We start from the raw sequence: 12,414 nt of genomic DNA, 5'->3' as shown, positions 1-12,414 counted from the left end.
CTTTGAAGTGATTTTCTATTCATCCATTGGGACTGGGAGGGTAAATTTTCATTTTTGAATGTCAACGGCCATATCACGTAGAACGCACCTGGTCTCGTCAGCTCCCAGAAGTTAAGTTACGTCGAGTCCCGTTAGTACTTGGAAGGGTGACCGCTTGGGAATACGGGATGTCATTGGCGATGAATAGCTTGTTTTCAATAAAAAATTTCTTGAAATTTTTTTCAATAACGATGGTTACCAGTCCAATTTCGTAGATGAAACATTTCAATGCCTTAGAGATAGGTTCAATGCATCTATAAGAATGATTCTGGATCAATTCTATTGAGATTTTGTCAAATTTTATCGCGTTTTTTAATCGCAATGGTTACCAGTCCAAATTCGTAGATCAAAAATTTCAATGACATAGGGATAGGTTCAATTCATCTATAGGAATGATTCTGGATGAATTTCATTGCGAGTTTTTCAAAGTTGATCGCGCTTTTTATTTGCGATGGTTACCAGTCCAAATTCAAAGAACAAACATTTCTGTTACTTTGAAGTGATTTTCTATTCATCCATTGGGACTGGGAGGGTAAATTTTCATTTTTGAATGTCAACGGCCATATCACGTAGAACGCACCTGGTCTCGTCAGCTCCCAGAAGTTAAGTTACGTCGAGTCCCGTTAGTACTTGGAAGGGTGACCGCTTGGGAATACGGGATGTCGTTGGCGATGAATAGTTTGTTTTCAATAAAAAATTTCTTGAAATTTTTTTCAATAACGATGGTTACCAGTCCAATTTCGTAGATGAAACATTTCAATGCCTTAGAGATAGGTTCAATGCATCTATAAGAATGATTCTGGATCAATTCCATTGAGATTTTGTCAAATTTTATCGCGTTTTTTAATCGCAATGGTTACCAGTCCAAATTCGTAGATCAAAAATTTCAATGACATAGGGATAGGTTCAATTCATCTATAGGAATGATTCTGGATGAATTTCATTGCGAGTTTTTCAAAGTTGATCGCGCTTTTTATTTGCGATGGTTACCAGTCCAAATTCAAAGAACAAACATTTCTGTCACTTTGAAGTGATTTTCTATTCATCCATTGGGACTGGGAGGGTAAATTTTCATTTTTGAATGTCAATGGCCATATCACGTAGAACGCACCTGGTCTCGTCAGCTCCCAGAAGTTAAGTTACGTCGAGTCCCGTTAGTACTTGGAAGGGTGACCGCTTGGGAATACGGGATGTCGTTGGCGATGAATAGTTTGTTTTCAATAAAAAATTTCTTGAAATTTTTTTCAATAACGATGGTTACCAGTCCAATTTCGTAGATGAAACATTTCAATGCCTTAGAGATAGGTTCAATGCATCTATAAGAATGATTCTGGATCAATTCCATTGAGTTTTTGTCAAATTTTATCGCGTTTTTTAATCGCAATGGTTACCAGTCCAAATTCGTAGATCAAAAATTTCAATGACATAGGGATAGGTTCAATTCATCTATAGGAATGATTCTGGATGAATTTCATTGCGAGTTTTTCAAAGTTGATCGCGCTTTTTATTTGCGATGGTTACCAGTCCAAATTCAAAGAACAAACATTTCTGTCACTTTGAAGTGATTTTCTATTCATCCATTGGGACTGGGAGGGTAAATTTTCATTTTTGAATGTCAACGGCCATATCACGTAGAACGCACCTGGTCTCGTCAGCTCCCAGAAGTTAAGTTACGTCGAGTCCCGTTAGTACTTGGAAGGGTGACCGCTTGGGAATACGGGATGTCGTTGGCGATGAATAGTTTGTTTTCAATAAAAAATTTCTTGAAATTTTTTTCAATAACGATGGTTACCAGTCCAATTTCGTAGATGAAACATTTCAATGCCTTAGAGATAGGTTCAATGCATCTATAAGAATGATTCTGGATCAATTCCATTGAGATTTTGTCAAATTTTATCGCGTTTTTTAATCGCAATGGTTACCAGTCCAAATTCGTAGATCAAAAATTTCAATGACATAGGGATAGGTTCAATTCATCTATAGGAATGATTCTGGATGAATTTCATTGCGAGTTTTTCAAAGTTGATCGCGCTTTTTATTTGCGATGGTTACCAGTCCAAATTCAAAGAACAAACATTTCTTTCACTTTGAAGTGATTTTCTATTCATCCATTGGGACTGGGAGGGTAAATTTTCATTTTTGAATGTCAACGGCCATATCACGTAGAACGCACCTGGTCTCGTCAGCTCCCAGAAGTTAAGTTACGTCGAGTCCCGTTAGTACTTGGAAGGGTGACCGCTTGGGAATACGGGATGTCGTTGGCGATGAATAGTTTGTTTTCAATAAAAAATTTCTTGAAATTTTTTTCAATAACGATGGTTACCAGTCCAATTTCGTAGATGAAACATTTCAATGCCTTAGAGATAGGTTCAATGCATCTATAAGAATGATTCTGGATCAATTCCATTGAGATTTTGTCAAATTTTATCGCGTTTTTTAATCGCAATGGTTACCAGTCCAAATTCGTAGATCAAAAATTTCAATGACATAGGGATAGGTTCAATTCATCTATAGGAATGATTCTGGATGAATTTCATTGCGAGTTTTTCAAAGTTGATCGCGCTTTTTATTTGCGATGGTTACCAGTCCAAATTCAAAGAACAAACATTTCTGTCACTTTGAAGTGATTTTCTATTCATCCATTGGGACTGGGAGGGTAAATTTTCATTTTTGAATGTCAACGGCCATATCACGTAGAACGCACCTGGTCTCGTCAGCTCCCAGAAGTTAAGTTACGTCGAGTCCCGTTAGTACTTGGAAGGGTGACCGCTTGGGAATACGGGATGTCATTGGCGATGAATAGCTTGTTTTCAATAAAAAATTTCTTGAAATTTTTTTCAATAACGATGGTTACCAGTCCAATTTCGTAGATGAAACATTTCAATGCCTTAGAGATAGGTTCAATGCATCTATAAGAATGATTCTGGATCAATTCTATTGAGATTTTGTCAAATTTTATCGCGTTTTTTAATCGCAATGGTTACCAGTCCAAATTCGTAGATCAAAAATTTCAATGACATAGGGATAGGTTCAATTCATCTATAGGAATGATTCTGGATGAATTTCATTGCGAGTTTTTCAAAGTTGATCGCGCTTTTTATTTGCGATGGTTACCAGTCCAAATTCAAAGAACAAACATTTCTGTTACTTTGAAGTGATTTTCTATTCATCCATTGGGACTGGGAGGGTAAATTTTCATTTTTGAATGTCAACGGCCATATCACGTAGAACGCACCTGGTCTCGTCAGCTCCCAGAAGTTAAGTTACGTCGAGTCCCGTTAGTACTTGGAAGGGTGACCGCTTGGGAATACGGGATGTCGTTGGCGATGAATAGTTTGTTTTCAATAAAAAATTTCTTGAAATTTTTTTCAATAACGATGGTTACCAGTCCAATTTCGTAGATGAAACATTTCAATGCCTTAGAGATAGGTTCAATGCATCTATAAGAATGATTCTGGATCAATTCCATTGAGATTTTGTCAAATTTTATCGCGTTTTTTAATCGCAATGGTTACCAGTCCAAATTCGTAGATCAAAAATTTCAATGACATAGGGATAGGTTCAATTCATCTATAGGAATGATTCTGGATGAATTTCATTGCGAGTTTTTCAAAGTTGATCGCGCTTTTTATTTGCGATGGTTACCAGTCCAAATTCAAAGAACAAACATTTCTTTCACTTTGAAGTGATTTTCTATTCATCCATTGGGACTGGGAGGGTAAATTTTCATTTTTGAATGTCAACGGCCATATCACGTAGAACGCACCTGGTCTCGTCAGCTCCCAGAAGTTAAGTTACGTCGAGTCCCGTTAGTACTTGGAAGGGTGACCGCTTGGGAATACGGGATGTCGTTGGCGATGAATAGTTTGTTTTCAATAAAAAATTTCTTGAAATTTTTTTCAATAACGATGGTTACCAGTCCAATTTCGTAGATGAAACATTTCAATGCCTTAGAGATAGGTTCAATGCATCTATAAGAATGATTCTGGATCAATTCCATTGAGATTTTGTCAAATTTTATCGCGTTTTTTAATCGCAATGGTTACCAGTCCAAATTCGTAGATCAAAAATTTCAATGACATAGGGATAGGTTCAATTCATCTATAGGAATGATTCTGGATGAATTTCATTGCGAGTTTTTCAAAGTTGATCGCGCTTTTTATTTGCGATGGTTACCAGTCCAAATTCAAAGAACAAACATTTCTGTCACTTTGAAGTGATTTTCTATTCATCCATTGGGACTGGGAGGGTAAATTTTCATTTTTGAATGTCAACGGCCATATCACGTAGAACGCACCTGGTCTCGTCAGCTCCCAGAAGTTAAGTTACGTCGAGTCCCGTTAGTACTTGGAAGGGTGACCGCTTGGGAATACGGGATGTCATTGGCGATGAATAGCTTGTTTTCAATAAAAAATTTCTTGAAATTTTTTTCAATAACGATGGTTACCAGTCCAATTTCGTAGATGAAACATTTCAATGCCTTAGAGATAGGTTCAATGCATCTATAAGAATGATTCTGGATCAATTCTATTGAGATTTTGTCAAATTTTATCGCGTTTTTTAATCGCAATGGTTACCAGTCCAAATTCGTAGATCAAAAATTTCAATGACATAGGGATAGGTTCAATTCATCTATAGGAATGATTCTGGATGAATTTCATTGCGAGTTTTTCAAAGTTGATCGCGCTTTTTATTTGCGATGGTTACCAGTCCAAATTCAAAGAACAAACATTTCTGTTACTTTGAAGTGATTTTCTATTCATCCATTGGGACTGGGAGGGTAAATTTTCATTTTTGAATGTCAACGGCCATATCACGTAGAACGCACCTGGTCTCGTCAGCTCCCAGAAGTTAAGTTACGTCGAGTCCCGTTAGTACTTGGAAGGGTGACCGCTTGGGAATACGGGATGTCGTTGGCGATGAATAGTTTGTTTTCAATAAAAAATTTCTTGAAATTTTTTTCAATAACGATGGTTACCAGTCCAATTTCGTAGATGAAACATTTCAATGCCTTAGAGATAGGTTCAATGCATCTATAAGAATGATTCTGGATCAATTCCATTGAGATTTTGTCAAATTTTATCGCGTTTTTTAATCGCAATGGTTACCAGTCCAAATTCGTAGATCAAAAATTTCAATGACATAGGGATAGGTTCAATTCATCTATAGGAATGATTCTGGATGAATTTCATTGCGAGTTTTTCAAAGTTGATCGCGCTTTTTATTTGCGATGGTTACCAGTCCAAATTCAAAGAACAAACATTTCTGTCACTTTGAAGTGATTTTCTATTCATCCATTGGGACTGGGAGGGTAAATTTTCATTTTTGAATGTCAATGGCCATATCACGTAGAACGCACCTGGTCTCGTCAGCTCCCAGAAGTTAAGTTACGTCGAGTCCCGTTAGTACTTGGAAGGGTGACCGCTTGGGAATACGGGATGTCGTTGGCGATGAATAGTTTGTTTTCAATAAAAAATTTCTTGAAATTTTTTTCAATAACGATGGTTACCAGTCCAATTTCGTAGATGAAACATTTCAATGCCTTAGAGATAGGTTCAATGCATCTATAAGAATGATTCTGGATCAATTCCATTGAGTTTTTGTCAAATTTTATCGCGTTTTTTAATCGCAATGGTTACCAGTCCAAATTCGTAGATCAAAAATTTCAATGACATAGGGATAGGTTCAATTCATCTATAGGAATGATTCTGGATGAATTTCATTGCGAGTTTTTCAAAGTTGATCGCGCTTTTTATTTGCGATGGTTACCAGTCCAAATTCAAAGAACAAACATTTCTGTCACTTTGAAGTGATTTTCTATTCATCCATTGGGACTGGGAGGGTAAATTTTCATTTTTGAATGTCAACGGCCATATCACGTAGAACGCACCTGGTCTCGTCAGCTCCCAGAAGTTAAGTTACGTCGAGTCCCGTTAGTACTTGGAAGGGTGACCGCTTGGGAATACGGGATGTCGTTGGCGATGAATAGTTTGTTTTCAATAAAAAATTTCTTGAAATTTTTTTCAATAACGATGGTTACCAGTCCAATTTCGTAGATGAAACATTTCAATGCCTTAGAGATAGGTTCAATGCATCTATAAGAATGATTCTGGATCAATTCCATTGAGATTTTGTCAAATTTTATCGCGTTTTTTAATCGCAATGGTTACCAGTCCAAATTCGTAGATCAAAAATTTCAATGACATAGGGATAGGTTCAATTCATCTATAGGAATGATTCTGGATGAATTTCATTGCGAGTTTTTCAAAGTTGATCGCGCTTTTTATTTGCGATGGTTACCAGTCCAAATTCAAAGAACAAACATTTCTGTCACTTTGAAGTGATTTTCTATTCATCCATTGGGACTGGGAGGGTAAATTTTCATTTTTGAATGTCAACGGCCATATCACGTAGAACGCACCTGGTCTCGTCAGCTCCCAGAAGTTAAGTTACGTCGAGTCCCGTTAGTACTTGGAAGGGTGACCGCTTGGGAATACGGGATGTCGTTGGCGATGAATAGTTTGTTTTCAATAAAAAATTTCTTGAAATTTTTTTCAATAACGATGGTTACCAGTCCAATTTCGTAGATGAAACATTTCAATGCCTTAGAGATAGGTTCAATGCATCTATAAGAATGATTCTGGATCAATTCCATTGAGATTTTGTCAAATTTTATCGCGTTTTTTAATCGCAATGGTTACCAGTCCAAATTCGTAGATCAAAAATTTCAATGACATAGGGATAGGTTCAATTCATCTATAGGAATGATTCTGGATGAATTTCATTGCGAGTTTTTCAAAGTTGATCGCGCTTTTTATTTGCGATGGTTACCAGTCCAAATTCAAAGAACAAACATTTCTGTCACTTTGAAGTGATTTTCTATTCATCCATTGGGACTGGGAGGGTAAATTTTCATTTTTGAATGTCAACGGCCATATCACGTAGAACGCACCTGGTCTCGTCAGCTCCCAGAAGTTAAGTTACGTCGAGTCCCGTTAGTACTTGGAAGGGTGACCGCTTGGGAATACGGGATGTCGTTGGCGATGAATAGTTTGTTTTCAATAAAAAATTTCTTGAAATTTTTTTCAATAACGATGGTTACCAGTCCAATTTCGTAGATGAAACATTTCAATGCCTTAGAGATAGGTTCAATGCATCTATAAGAATGATTCTGGATCAATTCCATTGAGATTTTGTCAAATTTTATCGCGTTTTTTAATCGCAATGGTTACCAGTCCAAATTCGTAGATCAAAAATTTCAATGACATAGGGATAGGTTCAATTCATCTATAGGAATGATTCTGGATGAATTTCATTGCGAGTTTTTCAAAGTTGATCGCGCTTTTTATTTGCGATGGTTACCAGTCCAAATTCAAAGAACAAACATTTCTGTCACTTTGAAGTGATTTTCTATTCATCCATTGGGACTGGGAGGGTAAATTTTCATTTTTGAATGTCAACGGCCATATCACGTAGAACGCACCTGGTCTCGTCAGCTCCCAGAAGTTAAGTTACGTCGAGTCCCGTTAGTACTTGGAAGGGTGACCGCTTGGGAATACGGGATGTCGTTGGCGATGAATAGTTTGTTTTCAATAAAAAATTTCTTGAAATTTTTTTCAATAACGATGGTTACCAGTCCAATTTCGTAGATGAAACATTTCAATGCCTTAGAGATAGGTTCAATGCATCTATAAGAATGATTCTGGATCAATTCCATTGAGATTTTGTCAAATTTTATCGCGTTTTTTAATCGCAATGGTTACCAGTCCAAATTCGTAGATCAAAAATTTCAATGACATAGGGATAGGTTCAATTCATCTATAGGAATGATTCTGGATGAATTTCATTGCGAGTTTTTCAAAGTTGATCGCGCTTTTTATTTGCGATGGTTACCAGTCCAAATTCAAAGAACAAACATTTCTGTCACTTTGAAGTGATTTTCTATTCATCCATTGGGACTGGGAGGGTAAATTTTCATTTTTGAATGTCAACGGCCATATCACGTAGAACGCACCTGGTCTCGTCAGCTCCCAGAAGTTAAGTTACGTCGAGTCCCGTTAGTACTTGGAAGGGTGACCGCTTGGGAATACGGGATGTCGTTGGCGATGAATAGTTTGTTTTCAATAAAAAATTTCTTGAAATTTTTTTCAATAACGATGGTTACCAGTCCAATTTCGTAGATGAAACATTTCAATGCCTTAGAGATAGGTTCAATGCATCTATAAGAATGATTCTGGATCAATTCCATTGAGATTTTGTCAAATTTTATCGCGTTTTTTAATCGCAATGGTTACCAGTCCAAATTCGTAGATCAAAAATTTCAATGACATAGGGATAGGTTCAATTCATCTATAGGAATGATTCTGGATGAATTTCATTGCGAGTTTTTCAAAGTTGATCGCGCTTTTTATTCGCGATGGTTACCAGTCCAAATTCAATGAACAAACATTTCTGTCACTTTGAAGTGATTTTCTATTCATCCATTGGGACTGGGAGGGTAAATTTTCATTTTTGAATGTCAACGGCCATATCACGTAGAACGCACCTGGTCTCGTCAGCTCCCAGAAGTTAAGTTACGTCGAGTCCCGTTAGTACTTGGAAGGGTGACCGCTTGGGAATACGGGATGTCGTTGGCGATGAATAGCTTGTTTTCAATAAAAAATTTCTTGAAATTTTTTTTCAATAACGATGGTTACCAGTCCAATTTCGTAGATGAAACATTTCAATGCCTCAGAGATAGGTTCAATTCATCTATAAGAATGATTCTGGATCAATTCCATTGAGATTTTGTCAAATTTTATCGCGTTTTTTAATCGCAATGGTTACCAGTCCAAATTCGTAGATCAAAAATTTCAATGACATAGGGATAGGTTCAATTCATCTATAGGAATGATTCTGGATGAATTTCATTGCGAGTTTTTCAAAGTTGATCGCGCTTTTTATTCGCGATGGTTACCAGTCCAAATTCAATGAACAAACATTTCTGTCACTTTGAAGTGATTTTCTATTCATCCATTGGGACTGGGAGGGTAAATTTTCATTTTTGAATGTCAACGGCCATATCACGTAGAACGCACCTGGTCTCGTCAGCTCCCAGAAGTTAAGTTACGTCGAGTCCCGTTAGTACTTGGAAGGGTGACCGCTTGGGAATACGGGATGTCGTTGGCGATGAATAGTTTGTTTTCAATAAAAAATTTCTTGAAATTTTTTTCAATAACGATGGTTACCAGTCCAATTTCGTAGATGAAACATTTCAATGCCTTAGAGATAGGTTCAATGCATCTATAAGAATGATTCTGGATCAATTCCATTGAGATTTTGTCAAATTTTATCGCGTTTTTTAATCGCAATGGTTACCAGTCCAAATTCGTAGATCAAAAATTTCAATGACATAGGGATAGGTTCAATTCATCTATAGGAATGATTCTGGATGAATTTCATTGCGAGTTTTTCAAAGTTGATCGCGCTTTTTATTTGCGATGGTTACCAGTCCAAATTCAAAGAACAAACATTTCTGTCACTTTGAAGTGATTTTCTATTCATCCATTGGGACTGGGAGGGTAAATTTTCATTTTTGAATGTCAACGGCCATATCACGTAGAACGCACCTGGTCTCGTCAGCTCCCAGAAGTTAAGTTACGTCGAGTCCCGTTAGTACTTGGAAGGGTGACCGCTTGGGAATACGGGATGTCGTTGGCGATGAATAGTTTGTTTTCAATAAAAAATTTCTTGAAATTTTTTTCAATAACGATGGTTACCAGTCCAATTTCGTAGATGAAACATTTCAATGCCTTAGAGATAGGTTCAATGCATCTATAAGAATGATTCTGGATCAATTCCATTGAGATTTTGTCAAATTTTATCGCGTTTTTTAATCGCAATGGTTACCAGTCCAAATTCGTAGATCAAAAATTTCAATGACATAGGGATAGGTTCAATTCATCTATAGGAATGATTCTGGATGAATTTCATTGCGAGTTTTTCAAAGTTGATCGCGCTTTTTATTTGCGATGGTTACCAGTCCAAATTCAAAGAACAAACATTTCTGTCACTTTGAAGTGATTTTCTATTCATCCATTGGGACTGGGAGGGTAAATTTTCATTTTTGAATGTCAACGGCCATATCACGTAGAACGCACCTGGTCTCGTCAGCTCCCAGAAGTTAAGTTACGTCGAGTCCCGTTAGTACTTGGAAGGGTGACCGCTTGGGAATACGGGATGTCGTTGGCGATGAATAGTTTGTTTTCAATAAAAAATTTCTTGAAATTTTTTTCAATAACGATGGTTACCAGTCCAATTTCGTAGATGAAACATTTCAATGCCTTAGAGATAGGTTCAATGCATCTATAAGAATGATTCTGGATCAATTCCATTGAGATTTTGTCAAATTTTATCGCGTTTTTTAATCGCAATGGTTACCAGTCCAAATTCGTAGATCAAAAATTTCAATGACATAGGGATAGGTTCAATTCATCTATAGGAATGATTCTGGATGAATTTCATTGCGAGTTTTTCAAAGTTGATCGCGCTTTTTATTTGCGATGGTTACCAGTCCAAATTCAAAGAACAAACATTTCTGTCACTTTGAAGTGATTTTCTATTCATCCATTGGGACTGGGAGGGTAAATTTTCATTTTTGAATGTCAACGGCCATATCACGTAGAACGCACCTGGTCTCGTCAGCTCCCAGAAGTTAAGTTACGTCGAGTCCCGTTAGTACTTGGAAGGGTGACCGCTTGGGAATACGGGATGTCGTTGGCGATGAATAGTTTGTTTTCAATAAAAAATTTCTTGAAATTTTTTTCAATAACGATGGTTACCAGTCCAATTTCGTAGATGAAACATTTCAATGCCTTAGAGATAGGTTCAATGCATCTATAAGAATGATTCTGGATCAATTCCATTGAGATTTTGTCAAATTTTATCGCGTTTTTTAATCGCAATGGTTACCAGTCCAAATTCGTAGATCAAAAATTTCAATGACATAGGGATAGGTTCAATTCATCTATAGGAATGATTCTGGATGAATTTCATTGCGAGTTTTTCAAAGTTGATCGCGCTTTTTATTTGCGATGGTTACCAGTCCAAATTCAAAGAACAAACATTTCTGTCACTTTGAAGTGATTTTCTATTCATCCATTGGGACTGGGAGGGTAAATTTTCATTTTTGAATGTCAACGGCCATATCACGTAGAACGCACCTGGTCTCGTCAGCTCCCAGAAGTTAAGTTACGTCGAGTCCCGTTAGTACTTGGAAGGGTGACCGCTTGGGAATACGGGATGTCGTTGGCGATGAATAGTTTGTTTTCAATAAAAAATTTCTTGAAATTTTTTTCAATAACGATGGTTACCAGTCCAATTTCGTAGATGAAACATTTCAATGCCTTAGAGATAGGTTCAATGCATCTATAAGAATGATTCTGGATCAATTCCATTGAGATTTTGTCAAATTTTATCGCGTTTTTTAATCGCAATGGTTACCAGTCCAAATTCGTAGATCAAAAATTTCAATGACATAGGGATAGGTTCAATTCATCTATAGGAATGATTCTGGATGAATTTCATTGCGAGTTTTTCAAAGTTGATCGCGCTTTTTATTCGCGATGGTTACCAGTCCAAATTCAATGAACAAACATTTCTGTCACTTTGAAGTGATTTTCTATTCATCCATTGGGACTGGGAGGGTAAATTTTCATTTTTGAATGTCAACGGCCATATCACGTAGAACGCACCTGGTCTCGTCAGCTCCCAGAAGTTAAGTTACGTCGAGTCCCGTTAGTACTTGGAAGGGTGACCGCTTGGGAATACGGGATGTCGTTGGCGATGAATAGCTTGTTTTCAATAAAAAATTTCTTGAAATTTTTTTTCAATAACGATGGTTACCAGTCCAATTTCGTAGATGAAACATTTCAATGCCTCAGAGATAGGTTCAATTCATCTATAAGAATGATTCTGGATCAATTCCATTGAGATTTTGTCAAATTTTATCGCGTTTTTTAATCGCAATGGTTACCAGTCCAAATTCGTAGATCAAAAATTTCAATGACATAGGGATAGGTTCAATTCATCTATAGGAATGATTCTGGATGAATTTCATTGCGAGTTTTTCAAAGTTGATCGCGCTTTTTATTCGCGATGGTTACCAGTCCAAATTCAATGAACAAACATTTCTGTCACTTTGAAGTGATTTTCTATTCATCCATTGGGACTGGGAGGGTAAATTTTCATTTTTGAATGTCAACGGCCATATCACGTAGAACGCACCTGGTCTCGTCAGCTCCCAGAAGTTAAGTTACGTCGAGTCCCGTTAGTACTTGGAAGGGTGACCGCTTGGGAATACGGGATGTCGTTGGCGATGAATAGTTTGTTTTCAAT

The 12,414-nt window shown here is 37.0% G+C and overlaps 24 pseudogenes; all 24 read left to right on the top strand.

Annotated features, from left to right (window-relative positions):
• The first annotated feature begins 60 nt into the window (after nt 1-60).
• Nucleotides 61-179, top strand: LOC124318149 (annotated as a pseudogene).
• A 412-nt stretch (nt 180-591) lies between these two features.
• LOC124318447 lies at nt 592-710 on the top strand (annotated as a pseudogene).
• A 412-nt stretch (nt 711-1,122) lies between these two features.
• Nucleotides 1,123-1,241, top strand: LOC124318720 (annotated as a pseudogene).
• A 412-nt stretch (nt 1,242-1,653) lies between these two features.
• LOC124318446 lies at nt 1,654-1,772 on the top strand (annotated as a pseudogene).
• A 412-nt stretch (nt 1,773-2,184) lies between these two features.
• Nucleotides 2,185-2,303, top strand: LOC124318445 (annotated as a pseudogene).
• Nucleotides 2,304-2,715: 412 nt separating this feature from the next.
• LOC124318147 lies at nt 2,716-2,834 on the top strand (annotated as a pseudogene).
• Nucleotides 2,835-3,246: 412 nt separating this feature from the next.
• On the top strand, nt 3,247-3,365 carry LOC124318443 (annotated as a pseudogene).
• A 412-nt stretch (nt 3,366-3,777) lies between these two features.
• On the top strand, nt 3,778-3,896 carry LOC124318442 (annotated as a pseudogene).
• Nucleotides 3,897-4,308: 412 nt separating this feature from the next.
• Nucleotides 4,309-4,427, top strand: LOC124318146 (annotated as a pseudogene).
• A 412-nt stretch (nt 4,428-4,839) lies between these two features.
• On the top strand, nt 4,840-4,958 carry LOC124318441 (annotated as a pseudogene).
• A 412-nt stretch (nt 4,959-5,370) lies between these two features.
• LOC124318719 lies at nt 5,371-5,489 on the top strand (annotated as a pseudogene).
• Nucleotides 5,490-5,901: 412 nt separating this feature from the next.
• LOC124318440 lies at nt 5,902-6,020 on the top strand (annotated as a pseudogene).
• A 412-nt stretch (nt 6,021-6,432) lies between these two features.
• Nucleotides 6,433-6,551, top strand: LOC124318439 (annotated as a pseudogene).
• A 412-nt stretch (nt 6,552-6,963) lies between these two features.
• On the top strand, nt 6,964-7,082 carry LOC124318438 (annotated as a pseudogene).
• A 412-nt stretch (nt 7,083-7,494) lies between these two features.
• LOC124318437 lies at nt 7,495-7,613 on the top strand (annotated as a pseudogene).
• A 412-nt stretch (nt 7,614-8,025) lies between these two features.
• Nucleotides 8,026-8,144, top strand: LOC124318436 (annotated as a pseudogene).
• A 412-nt stretch (nt 8,145-8,556) lies between these two features.
• Nucleotides 8,557-8,675, top strand: LOC124318434 (annotated as a pseudogene).
• Nucleotides 8,676-9,088: 413 nt separating this feature from the next.
• LOC124318433 lies at nt 9,089-9,207 on the top strand (annotated as a pseudogene).
• A 412-nt stretch (nt 9,208-9,619) lies between these two features.
• Nucleotides 9,620-9,738, top strand: LOC124318431 (annotated as a pseudogene).
• A 412-nt stretch (nt 9,739-10,150) lies between these two features.
• Nucleotides 10,151-10,269, top strand: LOC124318430 (annotated as a pseudogene).
• A 412-nt stretch (nt 10,270-10,681) lies between these two features.
• On the top strand, nt 10,682-10,800 carry LOC124318429 (annotated as a pseudogene).
• A 412-nt stretch (nt 10,801-11,212) lies between these two features.
• LOC124318428 lies at nt 11,213-11,331 on the top strand (annotated as a pseudogene).
• Nucleotides 11,332-11,743: 412 nt separating this feature from the next.
• LOC124318427 lies at nt 11,744-11,862 on the top strand (annotated as a pseudogene).
• Nucleotides 11,863-12,275: 413 nt separating this feature from the next.
• LOC124318426 lies at nt 12,276-12,394 on the top strand (annotated as a pseudogene).
• The last annotated feature ends 20 nt before the right edge of the window (nt 12,395-12,414 follow it).

This window comes from Daphnia pulicaria, unplaced genomic scaffold (assembly GCF_021234035.1).
Source record: "Daphnia pulicaria isolate SC F1-1A unplaced genomic scaffold, SC_F0-13Bv2 h1tg000068l, whole genome shotgun sequence".
Lineage (NCBI taxonomy): Eukaryota > Metazoa > Arthropoda > Branchiopoda > Diplostraca > Daphniidae > Daphnia > Daphnia pulicaria.
This window is presented reverse-complemented; position numbering and strand designations above follow the sequence as displayed.